This window comes from Macaca fascicularis, chromosome 8 (assembly GCF_037993035.2).
Source record: "Macaca fascicularis isolate 582-1 chromosome 8, T2T-MFA8v1.1".
Taxonomy (NCBI): domain Eukaryota; kingdom Metazoa; phylum Chordata; class Mammalia; order Primates; family Cercopithecidae; genus Macaca; species Macaca fascicularis.
This window is the reverse complement of record NC_088382.1, coordinates 12008760-12028786: the sequence shown is the minus strand read 5'-3', so window position 1 is coordinate 12028786 and position 20027 is coordinate 12008760. Positions and strand designations below refer to the sequence as shown.

Below are 20027 nucleotides of genomic sequence, written 5' to 3'. Positions count from 1 at the left end.
CCCTCCTTATTCAGGCGGCTTGGTTCTCCTGACAGTGAGAGCCACGGAAAAAGTGCCAAAGCATATGCCAAGCTCAAACAGAGGTGATGACAGAGAAGCTGAAATCCTGCTTTCCCTGGGGACTTGGCTGGGCAGTTTTTGGAAAGCTTTACTCCTAGCTGAAGTGGTTTTATTATTCTCTTTCTCTAAGCAGGAAGAATATAGAAGAAGAGGGCCTGGGAACCTAGGAGCACTTCTTTTTACCATTGGTCCAGTAAACTCAGTGTCATTTTGCCTGCTGAAAGCTCTCTAACTGATCCCTGTTTTATCAGATGATAAAACTCTGACACTGAATGGGAACCTAGAACAGGGATCTATGGTGACTTAGCAAGGATGACTTTTTTTTTTTTTTTTTTTTTTGAGACAGGGTCTCACTGTCCTCCAGGCTGGAGTACGGTGGAGTAATCTCAGTTCACTGAGGCCTCTGCCTCCCAGGCTCAAACCATCCTTCCACCTTAGCCTCCCCAGTGGCTGGAACTACAGGCATCCACCACCATGCCCAGCTATTTTTTTTATTTTTTGTAGAAATGGGGTTTTGCCATGTTGCCCAGGCTGGTCTTGAATTCCTGGGCTCAAGCAATCCTCCCACCTCAACCTCCCAAAGTTTTGGGATTACAGGCATGAGCCACTGCAGCCAGCCAGTAAGGATCACTCTTATCCTTAGTAAAAAGGATCCATGATACAAAATGGCCACTGAGTCCCTTCTCTCTCCCCAGTCTCTTACACATTCTCATGAACAGTGATTGACTCACTTATTTTCTGCAGAAGAAAGAACGGCATGAATGGGATGGAAACTGTTCATGTGACTACTTGGATATCTCTCATCTTGTGAACCAGTCTAATAAGCAATTACCTCGAGGAATCTGAAAATAAAATCATATGAATTCATGAATCAAGAAAGAACAGTGTACTTGCATAATTAGCTTTCTTTAGAGAAGGGGGAAATATGTATCTGATACAAGACAATTTTTAAGGTATAATCCCATCATTTGCAAGTCACTAACAATAAATTTGAAGGTCACAGTGGGGAAAAAAAGAGAAAGAGAGATGGGTTGGTATGATCTATTTTTAGCTTACAGTTCAGCTACACATAACATATTAACAAAATTTCTGATACTGCTAAGGTGCATTAATACAGTTTAAAGGAAACAAGATAATAAAGCAGATGGATTGAACTCTTCAAGTCTGTGCTAGTAGGAAATGCAATTAAACACAGGCTGTGGTTTTATTAAAATCACAATTGTCATTAACATATGCAAATCCACTAAATTCTTCACCATATAAATTTTTTGCTACATTTTTACAACAAAAGTTAAAAATATACCCTCATGTTCTTCAAAGTATGCTTCTGACAGTTCCTAAGACACCAAAAATAAAATAAAACATGCCTAAAATAGCCTAAAATTAAAAGGAGGCCCATAGCTACTTCCCTATAGTGTGTTACACAGAAAATTTTTTTTATAAAAACAATGTTTCCACTCTTATTATTAATCCAACCCCAGGATTTTAAAAGTATGCAAAGTATTATTACATGTCAATAGGCTAATAATTCAAACATTATAAATTGCTATACTTTTCCAGTAACAGGTTAAAAACCCTGGGATTTGAGGGAAAGATCATTTGTTTAACTCCATCCTTTATTCTCAACATGCCTTTCCTACCACTGATAAATGGAACTCGAGTTTCTTCATGGCCCCGCGCAGTTGGAAGGATCCTCTTTCTCGTCTGAACTCCCGTGGCACTCTGTCCAGATTTACTTTTTACCATTTATTATAGTAAGTGGTATAGTGCACAAGCCTGATCCATTTTCTAGACCAAGTTCCCCACGCACAGACTCTAAGGGTGATTCAGCTGCATCTCCCAGGTGCTTATCCCTTGCGGCAAGGCCTCTGGAAATTCCTACCAAATGAATCTAGAATCAATGAATACATATCCTGACAAATAGCTACTTACACGTAAACTCTAGATGTTATCTCATTTCTCTACATTGCATGAGCATTGTGTTGCATCTTTCAGCTATATTATAGACAAACTAAGTTAATGATTATTCTTGCAAAGATGTGAAGATTTTTTTTTTAATCCAGTATGAGCTAAAAGCCATAATTAATCACTGAGGACAGCCTCAACATTTTTAAACTGACTATAAACTGATTGCCTAGTGTCACTCTGCTAATACACTGAAACCAGCCCTTGGTAGACAGATGTGCCCTTCCAAACAGTAGGCCTGGGCTCATCTCAATTTGTAGCTACTCCCAACTACTCGGATCTTTGCCTTGGATCAGCCCAACAAATGATCATCTTATGGAAGATGAGGCTGCTCACAAACCCACAATGAAATACACAGGTTGGCCCTTACTAATGAATTACTCATAAGTCAGTCATGACACCTGTGTCTGGGAGACTCCTCATAAAGTCGGTAGTAACCTTCACATCGAAAGAAGTTATAAATGACAACGCAATGTTACAACTGGCTTCCACCCATGGTCATCACTACTTCACATGTAAACAGTACCTCTGATATCTCGCTCAGATTCTAAAGAAATCTTTGCCAGGGGAGGAGAAAAAGGGAGAGGAAAAACAAGACATTCTCTGCTGTGTTTCATATTTCTTAATCCTGTCTAGTTTCATCTAGAGTCTAGAGAAAGTCAGTGAGAAAAAAGATCATGGGCATGTTCCTAACCATTTATTTCAATTTTTTTTTTTATTACTAGGTGGAAAAGTAGTTAAGAGCTATGCAGGCCGGGCGCGGTGGCTCAAGCCTGTAATCCCAGCACTTTGGGAGGCCGAGGCGGGCGGATCACGAGGTCAGGAGATCGAGACCATCCTGGCTAACACGGTGAAACCCCGTCTCTACTAAAAATACAAAAAGAAATTAGCCGGGCGTGGTGGCGGGCGCCTGTAGTCCCAGCTATTCCGGAGGCTGAGGCAGGAGAATGGCGTGAACCCGGGAGGCAGAGCTTGCAGTGAGCCGAGATCGCGCCACTGCACTCCAGTCTGGGCGACAGAGCGAGACTCCGTCTCAAAAAAAAAAAAAAAAAAAAAAAAAAAAGAGCTATGCAAAGCAGGTGCAGAGAGGAGGAGAAGGAAGGCAAAAAGAGAGCCGCTTTCGAGGTGCATGAACCAAGAAGAGTCGCTGCCTGCTCTGTACTATCACGCAGCTGTTAATGCCACAAGGCTGCTCCTCCCACCCTCCCCAAAGTTGATAACGAAAAATCAAAGCACAAACAGAAGCAATGCACAGAACAGGACAGCAAAACCTGATCATCCTGCACCAACCACATCTCTTTAATGCATTTGCTTTGACCTCTTCTTTTACAAGCACTACCACTGAAAATACCTAGAACAAAAGCTGATTCGTTATGCGCGGCCATAAAGAACTCCAGGGCAGGCTGCATACATAATTCATCAAGCCAAGCACGCGGCAATCAGCATCGTTTATCTTTGCGGTATTTCAAAGCAGTGACAGGTTACTAGATATTTATGAAGTATGTTATTTCTACGAGACCCTTCCAAATTTAAGAAATAAAGAACCTTATTCCTCTGCAAATGGCATTACTGACAAACCTAAGACTATAAATCTCCTGGAATTCACTTGGTATCTATCATAAGAGGGTGCCTACAAGACCCTAATAAACCAATTAAGCTAGCAGCCAACCCACATCAGTCCTGCTGAAATTAATCTTACCAAATCACTTCTGCTTCCTGTTTTCTAAAACATGCCGCAGTCTTCTTCCCACTGTGGTTAAAATTTTGCCTGAAACATACACTCAAATCAGTCATGCTTTCTGTCTGATGGATGAGAAAACTGAAGCCTGGGAAGGTTCAAGATCTCAGAGCTAGGAGGAGGCCCAGGACTCTGCCTTACTAATATCCGGGACTCAATTGCCTTCATCCCCAAGGACCTACCTGGAGGCCTCTATTGTTTATTATTGTCTGAATCGCCTCTAAGTGGTCCCTCTGACTCCATTCTTACTCCACTGAAATCCATCTTCCACACTGCTGCCCTGAGCATGCTGACAAAATGGAAATTTGACATTTCCCCATCTGACCCTTCAATATTTCCCTCTCACCCTCTGAAAAAAACCAACAGGCTTTAATTTAGCTTAACATCGAGCTGCCAAAAGTTCCTTCTGGTGAAAAAGTGTTAGCTAGTGAATACGTAGGCTAAAAAGTACTTACACAGGATATGTACAGTGGCTCAACCTGTAATCCCAGCACTCTGAGAGGACAAGTTGGGGCAGATCACTTAAGCACAGGAGTTCAAGACCAGCCTAGGCAACATAGTGAGACCCTGTCTCTACAAAAACAAAACAAAACAAAAAAAAATTAGCCAGGCATGGTGGCGCACGCCTACAGTCCCAGCTAACTTGGGAGGCTGGGGTGGGAGGATAGCTTGAGCCTAGGAACTTGAGGCTGTGGTACGCTGAAATCACGCCACCTCACCCCAGCCTGAATGACAGAGCAAGACTCTGTCTCCTAGTAAAAAAAAAAAAAAAAAAAAAAAACAGGTTTAAAAAGAAAACAAAAATATTTACAGACATGCATTGATAAATGACTAGTTAGGCTCCCAGTCATTTGTACAGCCCATCGCACGTCAGGGGCCCTGGTTTTACAGAAAGTCCCTAAGCATCACCTCCCCTGGAGACCTGCCATCCATCTAACCACCCCATACACACACACCTGGATCAAGACGGATTCCATCCCACAGGCCCCTCCTAGCCCCTGGAAATCTTTTTCTTTTTCTCCTGGAATTTATTACACAGCCCTGCAAGTCTCTGCTTACTGTCTACACTGCTTCCTTGGACTGCAGCTTCCCAGGATCAGGGCCTTGCTCCCCTCCCATGCTCTGCCCCATGGCTGGTCACTGCCAGTCCCCGGCAAATGTTTATAGTCCAGTACTGCAATGTTAAAAGCAAGCATGTGCATTTCACACAAGGAGTCCTTACTTTTTTTTTTTTTTTGACAGGAGTGTCGCACTGTTGCCCAGGCTGGAGTGCAATGGCGCAATCTCAGCTCATCACTGCAACCTCTGCCTCCTGGGGTTATTCTGTTTTTCATTCAAATAACTACCCATTTTTAATGGGTGACAAGCTACTACCTTCCTGAGAAGCAGCACAGGGTGACAGCAAAGACCACAGGTTCCTGAGGACAGCCTCGACTCTGCTACGTGCTGTGTTACCCTGGCCACGTGACTTTGCCCTCCTCTGTGTCTCCGCTCCTCATCTGTAAACCAGGATGATGGTAATCAGAGCTAATGTTTACTGAGCCCTTATTATATGGCAAAAACTACTTGCAGCTGGGCATGGTGGCTCACACCTGTAATCCCAGCACTTTGGGAGGCCAAGGTGGATGGATCACTTGAGGTTAGGAGTTTGAGACCACCCTCATCAACGTGGTGAAACTCCGTTTCTACTAAAACTACAAAAATTAGCTGGGCGTGGTGGCACAAGCCTGTAATCCCAGCTACTCATGATGCTGAGGCACAAGAATCACTTGAACCCGGGAGGTGGAGGCCGTAGTGAGCCAAGATTACTCCACTGCACTCCAGCCTGGCGACACAGTGATCACAAACAGACAAACACAAAACTACTTGGGGACTTGACCTCCATTCATTCCTTTCCCCCTCACAACATCTAAGGAGACACTGACAGCAGCAGCAAATGCTTAGGAATTGTTAGAATTATTTCTTCCTATTTATAGAAGAAATTGAGGCCCAGGGAGGTCAAGGGGCTTCCCAGAGGTCCAGGCCCCCGACTTCCTAATCCACTGCCTTTAATTTCATCCAAGGCTCAGATGCATGGGCTCAGATGGATGAATGGCATTCAAGAAGTGTCTGGGAGAGGTAACATCCTGCTGATCAAAGATGCAAGGCCTCTTTCCCTAATGCTGGTTTAACATAAAGCAAGTAAGCTGCATGGCAATATTCATCTCCAGCTATAGCTAAGGTGACACTTGTTCTGTCACCCTCCCTAGGAAACCATTATCAACTCCCTGAGATGAAAATCTGCCCCATTCCAGAAATGAGCTAAATCAGAGGAGGGAGAGGGAGGGAAGGAAGAGGAGATAAGGCAAAAAGTTACTCACACTTTGAATAACACATGCCTGGATGGCAAACATTATAAAATGATCTGTGTAACATAAGCTTCTGCGTCCTTGGGCGGCAAGAGAGCATGTGATTGTGCACTGATGTGAACAAAGCCACCGACACACCACCAGATTCTTCAAAAGCAAATATTTGTCTATGACCAAAGAATCGGGATTCTTTTCTAACAAAGAACAATGTACACCATTCTAATTCCTGATTCTTCCTCCTGCTTTACAGTGGGTTATGATCTTGATGGAAATCCCCCATGAATAAACGTGTCTGCAATCACAAATGGCCCCATAAATCAGAAGATTTATGAACTGTAAAAGGGGACGGCAGGAGGACTCCAACCTTGTAGCTTCCTTCATGCGGACCACCTGGGGCCCGATGCACGGCAGTTTATCAGTTCCTGGAAACAGTCATCTGGCTTTTCTTTTTAGCTAAGCAAGAAAATGTTATCAGCCCTGGAAATCAACAAGATGCAATCATCCCTGCTCTTTGGGTAAGCTTTTAATGCCGCACCACATTACACAGAGGAGGTTCAGATGCATGGGCTCTCTTGCAAGAACAGTGTTCAAGAAGTGTCTGGGAGAGGTAACACACAGCTGATAAGCTCTGTCTGGCTGCAGTGAAGCCTGGCCCAACAGCCCCTAAGGCAAATTCCTGAAGGGACCAAATAGAAAATGAGTGGATTTTCCCTAACCCAAGGGAAAAAATAAAAATAAAAAAGCGATGGGAACAATACAGTAACCAGGGAAAAGCACAGAGCATGCACATGTGTGTTTTTCTTGGGGAGGGGGAAATGCATACATTTCAGAGGCTTAACAAATACATTCAAAAGAACACCTGCTCCATCCCAGACAGGCAGCAGAACATTGCGCAAGAGTGAGACGGAGACAACCACACAGTGCCACTCACGAGCCATCTGGGGGTGAGTGGTGTCAGGGAAGGGGACAGATGCACCCTACAGGGCTTTGCATCCCAGTTCTTATTACTGTACCTTGGGCACAAAACAGCCCAGCTCTAGGCAAGCCAGTGAGCCATTTTTGGTATCATAGCGTTCTTTTGGAAAATTCACATTTCTATTTTTAGTTCTTCCACATGCAATTCATAAGCAACAGCCCTCCTGAATCAAAGGCACCTCAGCTATGCCACGAGTCAAAAGAATCCCAGCGAATATATTTTTAATAGCATGTTCAGGGAAAATGTGACCAGCTCTGTTCGGCCATACTGTCTGCATTGACTTGGCAGTTAGCATGAGATGAAGGATTTTAAAGACCAAACACTTCAATGAGCCCTGTAAAAAAAACTCCCAAGAACCTGACTGGGGACTTTGTTAGCTTCAAGTAAATATATATGCCATTAAGTACGTTTTAAACACAGAAGCAACTATAACAGGATTTAATTGCTTACTGGTTTTTTTTTTTTTTACAGGTGAAACACATTTTAGTGTGCTGGGTTAGACCCACTCTTTCTTCATCACATGTACAGAAAAGCAAAGAGTGTGGGTAATCTCTTAAATTTTAAATTCTCACTTGGTATGAGGATAAAACATCCAAGAAACATTTCCTGTGCAAAACACACTAAGCTTAAGTGTAGAAAATACAATGGTGTGGAACTCAAGAGGCTGGTTATAGGATACAAATAAAAACAACCACGTGGCACAGGCAGATTTTTGTTCAGAAAACAGATGGGACAGAAAGGCAGATGCAATGTTTTGAGTCAATGAGATACAGTTCATTCTTAATTATTCTTCATCGATTTCTTACATGGACAGAACATCATTCTTGCTGCCACTGTTTTGTTTTGATCAGATGTATGTTTATCTGTAAACATGTACAATTTGTAATTATTGCTATGTCTAAACACTGCATCACGTGTAATGGCTGAATTAAGCTGTGAAACACATAAATTATGCTGAAAACAATGGTGTTCCAATATGCATCACCAAAGCCAATTTAAAAAAAGTACCTTGTTTCAAATCACAAAGTGAAGGCTTCATAACCCTTGAGGCTTTTTTTAGGTCCCACCACTTTGATTTAGAGATTTGTCTTTTTCTAATTGCATCTCAAGAGTGTTCCGAGCATAGAGAGGGATTATTAACCCTGAAGGAAATAAAACTGAGTATTTCTTAAACCTCTGGAAGGTAGAGAACATACTTAGCTTAAGAATCTGGAAAGGGTCAAAAGTCTGTCAGTATAGGCGTGACTAAACAGTACATCCATTGGGAGAATACTGGGCTATATTTGTAAAATATAACTATAACATTCTACACACACACACACACACACACACACATACAATCTTCTATAACAGGGTTATAGCTGTTCATATGGAGGTATCTCAAAAATATATTCTGAAGTGATCGAATGTGAGGTGCAGAACAATGAGTACAGCATGATCTCATTCCTGTTAAAATATATGCAAATACATGCTTTATTTTCCCTGGAAGAAATCAGCAAGAAACATTTTACAGAGGAGACGGTTTGGGGAGGGGTTATCAAAAAGGGGCCTTTGCTAATGAATCTACCATCCACATATGGATAGTACTTTCTTTATTTTCTTTATTTCTTTATTCTTTATTTAGTTAAAGTCATAAGGGTGAAGAATCACTATGTGACTCCTGCTGTCACCTTTGTATTTAGAAAACTGTTATAAGGTTTTTTTTTTTTAAGCTCTAGAAGAAAGCACAGTGGAAGCTATTACTATACCGAATGGAATTTAAAACTTCAAAACATCAAAGGTTTTTAACGCAAAAAGGGAAACAAGCTAGAAAAAAAAATGCCTTTAAGTATGATAGACAAAAGGTTATTATCTTTCATATATGAAGAGTTAATATAAACAGATAAAACACAGTGATTGGAAAAAAAAAAAAATGAAAAACCACCCAGATGATGCCAAAAGATGTTATCAGAGGATTCAGAAAAGAAGCAACACAATTAGGCCACATTTATACAAGAAAATGTTCACATCCACTAGTGAAAATCTTTAGTCACCAGTGACATATTGTTTTCCATTAAATGTTAGTGCATTTTATAGATGATACCCAATGTTGAGGAGGTACAGTGACAAAGATCTTGCATCTGACGTGCCCACCCTCATGGGAAGCATCGTAAACGTGTATTGAGATTTAATGACATTCTTTACCTTTGACTCGATGACTCTACTTTGGGGATTACTGCCCAAATAAAAAAGAGTTTTTATAAAGAAATACAGTCATCAGAGAATCACTCACAAAAAATACTGGGAACAAGAGCACAAATGGTTGGATAAACAAAAAGAACACAAAGTTAAAAAAACAAAGGTGAAAAATCACCTTGATGTACTATTATGCAAACATTTTTAATTACTGTATAAATATTAATCACAGGAAATTATATTCATGTTAGCCTAAGTTTAAAAATTGATATTGGAATTATTTACACAATTATAACTACATATTTTTAAATACTAAGCTTAAGGAGGAAACAAAGCTAAAAGACACAAAGCAAAATGTGTAGTGATTACTTTAGACACCCACCATGGGAAACTTTTTTTTTCTTCTACCCTCCAAATTTTTTATGTTTTTTTGAGTCACTCTCGCTCTGTCACCCAGGCTGGAGTACAGTGGCACGATCTCAGCTCACTGCAACCTCTGCCTTCTGGGTTCAAGCGATTCTCCTGCCTCAGCCTACTGAGTAGTTGGGATTCCAGGTGCACGCCAACACGCTCAGCTAATTTTTGCATTTTTTTAGTAGAGACGGGATTTCACCATGTGAGGCTGGTGTCGAACTCCTGACCTCGTGATCCACCCACCTCGGCCTCCCAAAGTGCTGGGATTACAGGTGTAAGCCACCGTGCCCGGCCTGTAAGTTTTTATAAAGAGGAAAAAGTATTTTTAAAAGAGCATAAGGTGTTCATATGAACAGAGATCATACTGTATTCCACCTCTTCTATGAAGAAAATAGTTTTTATCCACAAACTTATCACTCTTCTAAATGTATGTTTAGACTCTTGTACCTTCTGGAATGGTGGAAACAGCAGCAAGCTCCTATTGAGCTCTTGCCAGGTTCAAGCATTGTTCTAAGCATTTAACACATATAACTCAATCCTCAGGACCAACACAAACTATTATGATGCCTAAAGTCACACAACTAAGAAGCAGTGGCACAGGGTAGAGCCCAGCAGTCTACCGCAAGAGCTCTTGCAACTAACCACCATATTATAATGCTTCAATTAGAAAACAACACCAAATCCCAACTGTTTCAAGTCAAATTATAAAGCAAATAGAAACAAAATATAAACTAACACTTAAAAATATCTTGTCCTTCCTAGGATTTGGTTAAATGTAATTGAGGAAACTTGATAAGTTGGCAGGCAAGGGAAGACAAACTCAAATGACGGTAAGATGCAAGAAACCACTGTCGGCCGGGTGTGGTGGCGCATGCCTGTAATCCCAGCACTTTGGGAGGCTGAGGCAGGCGGATTGCCTGAGGTTAGGAGTTCGAGACCAGCGTGGCCAACATGGTGAAACCCCATCTCTATTAAAAATACAAAAATTAGCCGGGCATAGTGGTGCATGCCTGTAGTCCCAGCTACGTGGGAGACTGAGGTAGGAGAATTGCTTGAACCGGGGAGGTGGAGGTTGCAGCGAGCCAAGATCCAGACACTGCACTCCAGCCTGCATGACAGAGTGAGATTTAGTCAAAAAAAAAAAAAAAAAAGAAAAAGGAAAAAAAAGAAACCACTGTCATAGCATGGTAAGTAGTGTCCAACAAATGAAGTGCATAAGACGTGGTGGTCCAGGGCTGGGCACAGCGGCACACACCTGTAATCCCTGCACTTTGAGAGGCCAAGGTGAGTGGATTGCTGGAGCCCAGGAGTTCGAGACCAGCCCAGGCAACGTGGCAAAATCCTGTCTCTACAGAAAATACAAAAACTAACTGGGCATGGTGGCATGTGCCTGTAGTCCCAACTACTGGGGAGGCTGAGGTGGGAGGATCACCGGAACCCAGAAAGTCAAGGCTACAGTGAGCTGTGATTGTGCCACTGCACACTCCAGCCTGGGTGACAAGGTAAGACCCAGGCTCAAAAAAATAAACAAAAACAAAAACAAAAAAACTATGGTGTTCCATTAATACAAATTTAATAAAAATGGCATTTTCAGTCAGTGAGTAGTGTCGCACACAAAAAAGCATAAAATACATATAGTGAAACTTAAACAGCCCATAATAAAATGGTAATTGTGTCAGATCCGAATTTGCCTTCATTGCAGGGTCTATTAGGGTAAGATTTAGAGCAAGGAAAATCGATGTTCTGGGATACATTCCTAGGGATTACAGAGGCATGCAGCTCTCTGGCTAACGTTAGAATGAATAACCAACGCTCCTCCTCTCCCTCTACTCTGACACGGTGAAAGTGACCAGGAGCACGCTTAGACATGGCTCGGCAGAGCAGGTGTTCTCTCAGCTTAACAATAACTTGATTATGAGTCTGAGCAAATCATGTAAAACTACCCTTCCGTTTTCCCAGCCATAAATCTCTTCCAAGGTCTCAAGAGAGCCCAGCCCAATGCCAAAGGGACAGGCCAGAACAATGCTTCCAAAACTCTAGTTGATGGGCCAGTGGGTCACTGGCAAGTGTCTACCGGTCCATGAATGTCATTTAAACAAAGAAGCCTCTCCCTCATTATAATTTCTAAATGCAAAACACATCTGTGCACACATGCCCACCCCTAGGCCCGCTGAAGTATTGTCTGCTCCCTGCCTTTTAAATGGCATTCTAACTTCAAATGCTCCACCTCCCTTCTTCAGGTGGTTAACTGGAAATCAGCCTCTGACACTCAACTGCAGTGTGGCCTTTCCAGAAACCTTTTTCTGAGACCCCTGATGGCGCTCTCCCCACCTTACCTCTACCTGACCATGACCTCCACTGAGCTATGCACGGGCAGCTCCCATGCAGTACCAGACCCTGTCTGCCCAGAATTTAGAATATGAAGGGAGAGGAAGTGAGTTGGTGTATTCTGGAAATCAATGGCAACCTGAGACCCACACGATGGTGGGTCAGAGCAGAGGTTCAGGGCTGATACCCCAGAGTTCTCTAACTCTGGGGGAATTCACTTAATTTCCTTTTTTTTTTTTTTTTTTTTTTTTTGAGACGGAGTCTCGCTCTGTCGCCCAGGCTGGAGTGCAGTGGCCGGATCTCAGCTCACTGCAAGCTCCACCTCCTGGGTTTACGCCATTCTCCTGCCTCAGCCTCCCGAGTAGCTGGGACTACAGGCGCCCGCCACGTCGCCCGGCTAGTTTTTTGTATTTTTTTTTAGTAGAGACGGGGTTTCAACGTCAACTTCTCCTTCTGAAAACAAAGACAGTAATAATACCTACTTCCTAGGGTTGCTGTGGGGATTAAATGAGATCACCCCTAGGAAGCACTTAGCACCGTCTCTGCGACATAAGAAAATGTCAACATTGTCACCTCTTCTATTATTCTTCAAAAATAGGGAGACTGATATGATGATTAAAACAATAACCTTTATGACATGAAAAACAAGAATCATATGAAAACAATAATAAAGTTGGTAAGTCAAACAACGGCACCCAGGGGAAATATTTTTCTGATTTTATATTTTCCCTTTCCATTACCTTTTTAAAAATTCCTTCTTTAAAAAGAAAGGAAAACAGGAGGGAAGGAAGGACAGAAAGAGTGAGGAGTAAGAGAGGAAGGCTTATTCTATAGGCCTAAAATTCACTACTACTATAACCTAGTACTAATACAATGTTAATAGCATAGACTTCATTTTAGGAATAAGGAGGATCTAAGAAAATTAAACTCTTTAATTTCCTCAACATTTAATATGCTAATAGTAGAAAAGTGCTTCATCAAAGCATCTCTCAGCAAAGAAATCCAGCAGTCATATATTTTTATTATGATGGTATGCACTTTAACGGATGCTGTCTTTAGAGTCAGTGTTCATGTAATCTCTGGTGTCTGGAAATGACTAATTATTTGAATCCTTCCCCAAATGTGAGCAAGTCTATAAATGACAAGAAAGGTAAGGACTACTGCCAGGCAAGGTGACTCGTGCCTGTAATCCCAGCACTTTGGGAGGCCAAGGCAGGAGGATCACTTAAGGTCAGGAGTTTGAGACCAGCCTGGCCAACATGGTGAAACCCCGTCTCTATTAAAAATACAAAAAAAGTTAGCCGGGAATGGTGGCACGCGCTTATAGTCCCAGCTATTTGGGAGGCTGAGGCAGAAGAATCACTTGAACCAAGGAGGCAGAGGTTGCAGTGAGCCAAGATCGCACCACTGCACTCCAGCCTGGGCAAAAGAGCAAGACTCCCATCTCAAAAAAAAAAAAAGGTAAGGACTTCTGAAGAAGAGGCATTTCTTTTCCTCGGAAAGGCTGATCCGTTTGGAAAGTTTTTAGAAAGCCTGATGTACACTGAATTTTCTTTTTCCAGCATCCTTACAAATTCTGCCTGAGATTTCTCGCAAACAAATAATCCAAACTGAAAGTCAACTCAAAAGAATGACTTGAGCATTACTTTCCACCTACTCATACATATGAAGGAAATTCAAAGCTGCAGCCTGCTTTGCTCAGGAGGATCACATTTTTTTTCTGGAAAAATCAAAAGCCACGGTTCCCCCCAAAGTAATTTTCAAATACGCAAATGATTTTCTCCATATGAGGTCAGATTCCATATTTACAAGAATCAACGACATTAACCAAAATCCCAACACAGTTCCCCATGCCCTAGATCATGTATTTTATTTTCCTAGAACTCCTAGTTCAGTACAAACTTCTGTATAGAACAGGTATTCAACAGTGACTGATGACAGTTATCTGTCTAATTTGGTAATCATCTAAATGTGTATCACTGCCACCATCACCACCGGCTGCCACCCTACCTTCAATTGGGTCTTGCCAGTCATTCCAGAGCTAAACTTAAAATTTATGTTTAAAAAAAAGCTCTATGCAGAAGACAGGAATTATACAACGTTCATTTGTACTTCTCTTCTATGTGTTTTTTACAGAGCCTGTGTGTATCAGCCCCTCATTAAATCACATAAACCCCAGAACAGACCAGGAGGCCTGGATGCCCTCCTTTCTGTCCTCTCATGCACACTAAGAATCCCCACAACCAAGTCAAAGATCTCCAATCAACACTGCATCTTCAGGCCTAGCCCCAAAACCCCTACTCTTCTTAAGTCATACCTTGGAAAGAAAGTTGCTACAAAGCCTGGCAAAAGAATTCCCAGGCCCCAGAAGAATGCCACCAATGTATCTGCCCCACCCCTCCAAAGATGCTTGGCTGAGATGTGGCAGGTGCACAACACTGGGAATGTACTAAATGACATGGAATAATTCACTTTAAAATGACGTTTTCGTATTATGTGACTTTCACTCAATAGGAGGAGGAGGAGGAAGATGAGGAAGAAGAGCAGCATCAGTCATCAGGGCTTGACTCATTAAACCACATCACCCAAAAAGCAGAATGGCACACGCAAAACAGAAACCTCCAGACAGCAGTCTTAGTATGACTCCAGTTTCCCCGCCTCCTCACCCTTCTCCCAAGTGTGCTTGTTCAGATTTGCAAAAGTGAAGGAAACCACTGCAATAGGCTGGGTGCTGGGGGCTGCCGGTCTAGGGCAGGACATCCCTTCCTTTTTTTCCCCCCCCAAGATGGAGTCTTGCTTTGTCGCCCAGGTTGGAGTATAGTGGCACGATCTCAGCTCACTGAAACCTCCGCTTCCTGTGTTCAAGTGATTCTCTTGCCTCAGCCTCCCGAGTAGCTGGGATTACGGGCACACGCCACCACACCTGGCTAATTTTTGTATTTTTAGTAGAGATGAGGGTTCGCCACATTGGCCAGGCTGTTCTTGAACTCCTGACCTCAAGTGATCCACCCTCCTTGGCCTCCCAAAGTGCTAGGATTACAGGTGTGAGTCACCACGCCCGACCCATCCCTTCCTAAAGTGGGTGAAACAGGCTCCAAACTCAAAATGTCCCTGCAAGCCCACCACCAGTAACCCAGTGCCTCTGCCTTCGTCTGCCCACAGCCTTCCCCTGCTCCAACATGAACTTTTAGACTCTTTGCTTCTACAAATGTACAGAAAAAGAAAAAAACTTGCTGGTGATAGCTTTTCATTAAATTTACTCTTTTAATAAACAAAGCCCCAGTATTTTCAGCTAAGGGATTGAGGAAGGAAAAATGTTTTGAAACATTTAGTGCCAAAAATAAAAATAACTCAGAATGTTTCCTTCTTGCTCTCCACGAATAAGTCAGCCCTGCTGGCAGTGGAATCTGGGAATTGTTATCCATGCTGCCACCATCATATAGAGTACACATGCGATCATCTCTGCATTACGCCAGTCACTCTTCCATGGCCTTCCAGGAACTCACACCAGCAGGTGTAACCTGTCCACACTTTCTGGGAACCACTGAAAACATCTTCCTTCCTGCACCTATTCCACCTCCACCATCAGACCTCATGCTCCTCACCATCTATATGCACCCCCTATAGAGGCTAAAGTCAAGGGAGGGTCGGGGCTCGGTTAGAAGTAGTTGGGGCCAGGCGCAGTGGCTCACACCTGTAACTCCAGCACTTTGGGAGGCTGAGGCGGACGGATCACCTGCGGTCAGGACTTTGAGACCAGCCTGGTCAGCATGGTGAAACCCTGTCTCAACTAAAAATACAAAAATTAGTCAGGCATGCTGACAGTTGCCTGTAATTCCAGCTACTCGAGAGGCTGAGATAGGAGAATCAATTGAACCTAGGCAGGATAATTGAGCCACTGCACTCCAACCTGGTGACAGAGTGAGGTTCCGTTTCAAAATAAAAGAAAGAAAGAAGCAGCCAGGGAACCATCAGCTTTGGAAGGTTGGAGTGTTCACTGCCTCAAGGTCAGGTGGTAGAAGGCGTTCCGTGGCCAGCTCCTACATTAAATGCACAATTGCAACCTGCTGCTAAGCGCCCCTTGCCCACTCTTCCTCCATTTCTGTAAGAATTAGGGGATAGATATGGAGGACAGGAATGTGTACACCAGAAAAACCATATGGGAAAATGACACTGGTTTCCTTTAAAATGCATACTTTAAGATAAAGAACATCACAGGCCAGGCATGGTGGCTCACACCTATAATTTCAGCACTTTGGGAAGCCAAGGCAGCCTTGCTAACATAGAGAAACCCCCGTCTCTACTTAAAAAACATATAAAAATTACCTGGGGATAGTGATGCGTGCCTGTAATCCCAGCTACTCAGGAGGCTGGGGCAGGAGAATCACCTGAACCTGGGAGGTGGAGATTACAGTGAGCTCAGATAGTGGCACTGCACTCCAGCCTGGGCAACAGAGCAAGACTCAGTCTCAAAACAAACAAAAACAAACAAAACCATAAACAACCAAAAAAGCACGTGCCAGGCATCAATTAAGAATTAGCCATGCATGATGGCGCGCGCCTATAATCCCCATGAGACTGAGGCAGGAGAATGGCTTGAACCTGGGAGGTGGCGGCTGCAGAGAGCTGAGATCGCGCCATCGCACCCCAGCCTGGGAGACAGAGTGAGACTCTGTCTCAAAAAAATAAATAAAATAAAATAAACACGAGAGTTTCTTGAGTTCTTTCAAAATAACCAACCTGCTCTAAGCCCCTTCTACCTGCTCAGCCCTGCGCCAGGCACTGCACAGAGTCCTGGATCATCACGTGAAGTGTGAGAACGCAGACAGGACAGTATGTACCTGTGCAGTGATGCTGCCACTCCTAACATATGAGAGGGTCTTTAGAGTTCAACAATGACACATCATCACAGGTGTTCTGTGGTTGTCTGAGATGCCCGTCAGTCACTCTGGGTTCTACACACTGCACAGACTTCAAAAGCCAAGCCGGGGGAGGGACCAGCTTCGTTCACGCTAGAGCAGCCTTGGAGAAGGCAGGCCAAACAGGGGTTCCTAATCCCTCCCTGCTGAAGAGACGGCTGCCAGCCCCGAGAACAAGGTAAACCTGACAACCATTCCCCAGCAACTAATGTTGCAATCAGAAAAGCTGAACCAGGCTGGGTGCAGTGGCTCACGCCCGTAATCCCAGCACTTTGGGAGGCTGAGGAGGGAGGATCATCTGAGGTCAGGAGTTTGAGACCTGGCCAACATGGTGAAACCCTGTGTCTACTAAAAATACAAAAGTTAGCCAGGCATGGTGGTGCACACCTGTAGTCCCAGCTACTCAGGAGGCTGGGGCAGGAGGATCACTTGAACCCAGGAGGTGGAGGTTGCAGTGAGCCATGACTGTGCCACTGCACTCCAGCCTGGGTGACAGAGCAAGACTCCATCTCAAAACAAAAACAAAAGGAAAAGAAAAGCTGAACCAGACAGGCCTGAGACCTGACTGGGTCTGCCCCAAGCTGACCCTACCTGATGTGCTTTCCACAGGGACTGGAAACACAAAGCAGACCTCCATCCCCAGGGAACTGGGACGCCAAGGCTGTCAGAGACAAGACAGGCCAGTACTGGGCCTGCACCTGCCCAAAACAAAAGCACAACAAAACAAAGCAAAACAAAATCAAAAGGCATTCTGATGCCCTAATGGATGGATGGTCAGGTGTCCTTAATCAAAAAGAGTTCCCACGGGCCAGGGGTGGTCGCTCACCCCTGCAATCCCAGCACTCTGGGAGGCCAAGGCGGGTGGATCACATGAGGTCAGGAGTTCAACACTAGCCCGGTCAACATAGTGGAACCCCATTTCTACTAAAAATACAAAAATTAGCTGGGTGTGGTGGTGCATGCCTGTAATCCCAGCTACTTGGGAGGCTGAGGCAGGAGAATCACTTGAACCCAGGAGATGGAGGTCACAGTGAGCCTAGACAGCACCACTATACTCCAGCCTGAGCAACAGAGCGAGACTCAGTCTCAAACCAAAAAAAAAGGAGGGGGAGCTCCCATGGATAGAAGCAAGTTAATGGGTAGATGAGAAGACAACCAGAAATATCCAATTCCAGCTTTCCCCACTCATTCCAATCCTATATTATGGAGCTAAAGCCCCTCACCTCTTCACAGACAAAGGGGAATAACTTCAGAGTATGACATAAAATATCTATTAAATAAAAAATGCTGGTTGGGTATGGTGGCTCACATCTCTAATCCCAACACTTTGGGAGGCTGAGAGGGGAGGACCACTTGAGCCCAGGAGATCAAGAGCAGCTTGGGCAACATAGCAAGGCCCTATCCCTATTTCACAAAAAAAAAAAAAGAAAGAAAAAAAATTTTAAAGAAAAAGTACTTTAGAAAATTCTAAACCACTTGTGCGGGACGGACTTGAGAACCTATTCCAGGGTTTAAAGAAAAGGCACCCAACACTTAAAATAATTCAAATACTCCAAAGGCCTTTCTAGCCTTCTAGAATTCTATTCTGCACGGTATTTGTTTATCCTAGTATCTGATTAAGGTTTTGATTTTTACATAAAACAAAGTCCCAGGGAGTTCAGAGGTCTGTTCATAAAAAGAAAAGCCAAGAAGCATCAATATTAATAAAGTTTAATGAAAGAGATATTGAATAACCTTTGTGAAATTAAAAACAATGACTAATTCAATCCAAACAACTAGGTCATGCTCAAATTCCAGTAATTCTAAAACTTAGATATAATAAGGCAAGAATTTTGCTTTGCTTCAGTGGTCAAAATGAAGGACCCATTCAAGGGTAAGACCAGTCATAGAGGCACAATGGGAATGCTGGAGGAACACTGTGAGGGGGAGGGAGTTGGGAAGCGAAACAAAGCCAGATAATCATTACAGTACTACCTGGGATTTTCACTGAGTGTGTGAATAACAAAGAAAAAGAGACAGTTCTTAAGCTGGGCATGGTGGCTCATGCCTATAATCCCAGCATTTTGGGAGGCTGAGGCAGGTAGACTTTGAGACCAGCCTGAGCAACACAGTGAAACCCCGTCTCTACAAAAAACAAACAAACAAACAAAAAAAACAAAAACAAAAAAAAACCCATAAAAATTAGCCAGGCATTGTAGGGTATTTCTGGAGTCCCAGCTACTCAGGAGACTAAAGTAGGAGGATCATCACCTGAGCCCAAGAGATCGAGGCTGCAGTAAGCCATTATTGCCCTAGTGCACTCCAACCTCGGTGACAGAGTGAGACCCTGTCTCAAAAAAAAAAAAAAGATATTTCTCACAAAAGACCAAACTATCATTCAGCAAACATCTGAGAGGTTCTGAAGAGGCTACAAAGTCTGGGGTGTGTCTCTGGCTCAGAAGAAGCAAGTGAACAACCTAATCAAAGCGATATCATGACACACCCAAACACCAACAAAACAAGTCAAATATGCTGAGTGTTGTCGGAGAGGTACACTCCGTCTGCAAGAAACTGAAGGACAGAACACATTTGGCAGGAGATATAGAAAGGCATCAAGTTACTGAGTACATGAAAGACAGTAAAGCTAAAGAAAGCCACAAAACTAATTCTATCTACTGATTTGGATTGCTTTCTCATTATTTTTTAAAATGACCTTAAATCATTTGGAGAGTAGGATATTTAGTGAAAATCTGCAGTCAATGCAAGTTTGACTCACTAAGACACACTCTTCCAATTCAACAACACACAGTATTCACTCATCTGCTTAAAAGGAATATCAAAGCACTCGAATCTTGCTGCAGGCCTATGTTCTAACCACCACATCCTAATATATCATCGCTCAACTTCAACAGTGTCAACTTTTCGAGTTTAGAGGTCATATCGGTAGAACAGAATAAAAGCATAAGCAAATACCCCACAAGAAGAAACTTGCTCTAAGACAAGTACACAGGACCAAGTAATGAGAAGGAAAACAGCAAAAGGAAGGGAATCCTGGCTATCTGCTACGGGCAGCAAGTCTGCAAAAACGAAAGGGTACCTGCAGGAAGCAGGTAAAGACTCTTTTT

The 20027-nt window shown here is 43.2% G+C and overlaps 1 protein-coding gene across 5 annotated transcripts in view; it reads right to left on the bottom strand.

Moving 5' to 3' along the window:
* The window catches only part of MFHAS1 (multifunctional ROCO family signaling regulator 1), a 108354-nt gene that overhangs the window by 80590 nt on the left and 7737 nt on the right, over positions 1-20027 (bottom strand). Inside the window, exon 2 of one of the 5 annotated variants that reach the window (XR_279676.5) lies at positions 792-902. The exons of the other annotated variants lie outside the window; for them this stretch is intronic. The gene's annotated coding sequence lies outside the window, so the exon portion shown is untranslated. The remainder of the gene's footprint in view (positions 1-791; positions 903-20027) is intronic. 5 annotated transcript variants of the gene reach the window in all.